The following is a 4,528-nucleotide window of genomic DNA, read 5'->3' as shown; positions in this document are numbered from 1 at the left end:
CAGCATTTGTTGTTACACATTATTGTGACAATTTATGAATTTACACTCACTTTTTACAGTCAAGCTCACAATTGTATGCCCAATGATCACAAAACCTCCCAAAGTGACCATCAGACCCACAGCAACAGCTCTGCTCCTCCTTTCTGAAACATCCATCTCTGTTAAACAGTGAATTTCTCAGTCCCTCTATTTATTGGAAAGCAATATACCGGTAAGTCATTCCCTTTCCACGGAGCATGTTGACTCCATATTATTAGCCAACCCACCATGCACTGTTAGTATAAAAAGTTATACTTGCAATTAGAGCACTTCTCACCCAAGTATTTCTGAGTGATGTACAAATGGGAATGAAGCCTCACAGCACTTGTGATAAGTGGTTATATCACTTTGCAGATGGGGAAACTGAGGCATCCAAATTTTCAAAAGTGTAGGGACGCATAGCTCCCGAATCGCTAGCCCACAGGCGCGGCAAACTGCTCCCATGGCTATGAGGCAGGAGTGACCTTCAATCCAGCGTTTGTGTTTGGGAAACTTATTTGGCTGATTTGATTGTACCCTCGCAGCTGGTGTTCACGCGCTCAAGAGATGGGTTCGTTATCTTATGTGCATGTATACTGCCTGGCTTTTCTATGCGCAATAATGTAACCACTAAGAAGAGTTGTAAACAAAGTAAGGAGAGAAATAAAAACCCCAGGAAAGTTTTCCTGGGAGGCTTTTTGCTTGAGGCTTTCGAAGCTCTCTAGCTACCAGAAACCTGGTGTTCTATTTCCTTTCCTGTGTCGTCACCACAGCTGGTGACCCCGACGTGATACCCCTCTACTCACCGGCTGGATATGCCAAGTGCACCCCGCGGCCGTTTGCCGCCCCTTATTCGTGAGTATGGGGGGGGGGACTTTCCAGTGCCCAGAAGGAGCACGCAAGAGAGTTACAAAAGAATATAAGGCAGCGATCATGTGTTGTTGTCTCGGTCGCTCATATTGAGGACCTTCTAAGGGAAATAGATCGCCAGTGCCCCTGGTATCCTGACTGCGGGTCTTTACAGCTTTTTGATTGGATACGGATTGGGATCGCCTTGTATAGTGAACCCCGTGCCCCAGTTCAGCACCTGCTGCTCTGGCAGCATTGTAAGGAGGCGCTGGAGGGGTTTGGCCCAGACGGCCTCAAGCCGGTCCCCCTTTTGCCCCCAGGTGATGGGCCACCCCCCTCCTGCCCGCAGCTGACCCTCCCTGCGCCGCCGCCCGTGGCGGCGCCCCCCTGCCTACCGGTCGGGCGGGGGGGCGCTGTTGCCGCGGCGGTGCGGCGAGCGCGTGAGGCCGGTCTCTTGACCGACGAGGAATCCAAGTGTGGGTTCGAGGCGTTTCCCGTCTCTTGGCGGGATAATGGAAATGGGGGGCAGATAGTGGACTGGGAGGCTCTCCCCTACTCGGTTCTGCGCGAGCTCCGCAAGGCGGTTCGTGAGACCGGGGCGCGGTCCATTTTCACCCTGGAGATCTTGGAAGGTGTGTCAAACAGTTACTTCTTGCTCCCCCAAGATTGGAAAGACATGTGTCGCATGGTGCTGTCTCCCGCGCAATACGTTGTGTGGGATAGCGAGTACCAGCGAGAGGCGCTTGCAGCAGCAGCACAAGGTGGGGGGGCCTATCTCGCTGAGCAGTTATATGGCACAGGGCAGTTTTCGAGCATCCCCGAGCAGGCGGTGGGCACGCCCCGGGTAGCTTTTCCCATCATTGGCCAGTGTGTCCGTCGAGCGTTCCGCAGGGTCCCCGCTGCGGGCGAGTCCTCTAAGTCCTTTGCGGTTACTCGGCAGGGTGCCGCCGAACCGTTCCACCAGTTTATTGACCGCCTCCAAGAGGCAGTCCAGAGGCAGATTGATAACCCGCAAGCCCAGACTGAACTAATGATAAAATTGGCTTATGAAAATGCCAATGCAGACTGCCGCCGTGCCATGCAGGCAGTGGTCGGGCGCCCCGGGTATACCCTGGCAGAATTGCTGCAGGCGTGTGCTGACGTAGGCACTCAGACCCATCAGATGGCCCTGCTGGCAGCTGCCCTGCACAAGGGGCAGAAGTCTCAGGGGAACTGCTTTAACTGCCAGAAGCCCGGACATTTTTGGCGGGAGTGTCGGGCCCCTGGGGGGGGCGTGTGTAAAAACAAACCCAAGCCCCGGACAGACCAGAGGCCCCGCACGCTGTGTCCGAAATGCAAAAAGGGCTACCATTGGGCTGCGCAGTGTCGCTTGGCCGGGGGTGACAGCCAGGTCTTGGCTGCTAACCGAGACAACCCCCCGGGAAACTAGTAGGCGGGCCTGCGACCAGCCCGAGACCCAAGGCCGCGCCCCTCTCCGTGCACGACGCCCCCGCCGCCACAAGGGGCAGTGCGGGAATTGACCTTGTTAATCAGGAAAATATGGATATCAGTCTCCCCGGGGAGGTCCTCCTCATGCCGTCCCAGATTCAGGGCCCGCTGCCGGAGGGCATGGTGGGCCTTGTCCTACCCCGCTCGTCCGCCAGCAAACAGGGCCTGTTTGTGGTGCCTGGGGTGGTGGATTCGGACTATGGTGGAATTATCCATGTTCAACTGTGGAGTCATCTCCCGAAACAGCTGTTTCAGGGAGATGCCTGGGCGCAACTCATACTTGTGCCCTACTCCCTTCCGGCAGGGGGAAGAAACGTTCCCCGAACCGGAGGCTTCGGGTCCACCGACCAGCGCACTATTCACCCACAAGTGGCAGCAGTCGTTAAAGACATTGAAGCACCCCAACTCAAACGCATTTATTGCCTCAACGATCAGCCGTTCGAGGGTGTTATCGACTTTGGGGCAGACATCACCGTCATCGCCGCCGCGCAGTGGCCCGCCCATTGGCCCACAGAGCAGGCTCCGGCGGTTTGGGGTGTGGGCGGGGCGCAGGACTCACAACGAAGAGCCCGATGGTTGGAGGTTAGGGCGCCCCAAGGCACCCGCCGCGCCCGTATCCGGCCTATCATTCTCCCCGTCCACCTCAACCTGTGGGGCCGTGATTTATTAACACAGTTCACTGCCACCATCCATATTGATGATTAGGTGTACGGCCCTCCCCTTCGTTGGCTCACTGACGAGCCCGTATGGGTTGCGCAGTGGCCGCTTCCTTTAGAAAAGCTGGAGGCCCTCCAGCACTTGGTCAGTGACCAGCTGCAGGCAGGGCATTTGGAGGAGTCCACTAGCCCCTTTAATACCCCCGTGTTTGTAAGCACAAAAGAAATAGTTACACCTTGTATAGAAATTGATGTGGCTAGTGTTGTGGAAATTGAATCGTGGATAGGGTGTGCATTTTTCCCAGAATATGTGCAGTGTATATTGTAGCAGAGGTAAAGGAAATGCAAACCTACCAATATAGGTTGTGTTATCTTTTTCAGATCACTGTGTGTTTAAAAGCAATGACTGACTCCCCAGAAGGGGTAGACCTCTGTTCTTTTGTTTTTCAGATCATCAGAGAAAACGGATGCCAGCTGAACAGCATTCAATGCACCATGCATTTACTGGCACAATAGGGATTATTTTTGTGTTTTATGGCAAAAATTGTTGTTAAGAATTGCATACCAACAGTCTTTGGAAGCAAGGACATGGAAGGTTAACCCACTCCCCATATTGTCCATGGGATCCTTCTGGCTACCTCAGATTTCTAGCCAGAGGGCTGGGGAGGGAGGAAAGCAATTAGACACCTGAGGTTGTACCAAGTGCACTCCTCAAAAGTGGGTGTGCTTGTCCCGGTTTGTTGCTTCAAAGCTCTGTAATAAAGTTATTTTACTGGAAGAGTGAAGGTTTCCTTTGTAGGTTAAAAGAAGCCGAGAAAGGGAGAAGAGGAAAAAGCACAGAATGAGTTAACTGAGAGGAAAATACAGCTTGCAGGCTCATCCAAGGCCACAGCCAAAACTTGGCTGACCCCCAAGACAAGGGGGGGGCTTAAATGTGCCCGAGCAACTATGAGATTTGCAAAACACTGCCAGGCATTAATGAAATGTGTTAGGTTTCTTTTCTCACAGGTAGAGAAGTGCTACCCAAAGATCCTAGCACCCCTGCCATTCATTGAAACCAGGAGACTGAGTCTATGTAAAGTCCATCAACGAAAGACTGCTTTGGCTCCATGCTGGAAAGGCCCTTTCCAAGTGCTGTTAACCACCAACACCGCTGTGAAGTGCCAAGGACTGACTGCCTGGACCCATGCTTTTCACTGCAAAAAGACCCCTCCACCTCGGGAGGACCTTTTGACTAATGATAAGCCTATTTCTCCTTCTAGTTCTGCTGTGCCGTCTGGACAGCAGGAAAAAGGAAAAAAAGACAAGGTGAAGTGCTAGTAACCTCTCCCTTGTCCACTGACAGACCTACTGTTGCTTTGAATTTTTCTAAAAGACACAAAACCATTACAGGGTGATGTGCTAGTAACCTCTCCCCTGTATAATGCTAAACCACACTGTTTCAGGAAAAGAGAAGAAGGAACACTTGCTTCCTTGAAACCACAAAGTCCAAGAATTCCTGACTACAAGAGACATTA

At 52.7% G+C, this 4,528-nt stretch overlaps 1 long non-coding RNA gene across 1 annotated transcript; it reads left to right on the top strand.

The window, feature by feature from the left end:
• Window positions 1–705: 705 nt before the first annotated feature.
• Window positions 706–4,318, top strand: LOC112061024 (uncharacterized). Its single transcript, XR_010601184.1, has 2 exons — window positions 706–873; window positions 2,660–4,318. It is a non-coding gene; the product is annotated as an uncharacterized LOC112061024 (long non-coding RNA).
• The last annotated feature ends 210 nt before the right edge of the window (window positions 4,319–4,528 follow it).

Source organism: Chrysemys picta, chromosome 5, assembly GCF_011386835.1.
Source record: "Chrysemys picta bellii isolate R12L10 chromosome 5, ASM1138683v2, whole genome shotgun sequence".
In the NCBI taxonomy this organism is placed as follows: domain Eukaryota; kingdom Metazoa; phylum Chordata; order Testudines; family Emydidae; genus Chrysemys; species Chrysemys picta.
Note: the sequence above shows the minus strand (reverse complement) of the source record. Positions and strands in the feature narration are given on the sequence as shown.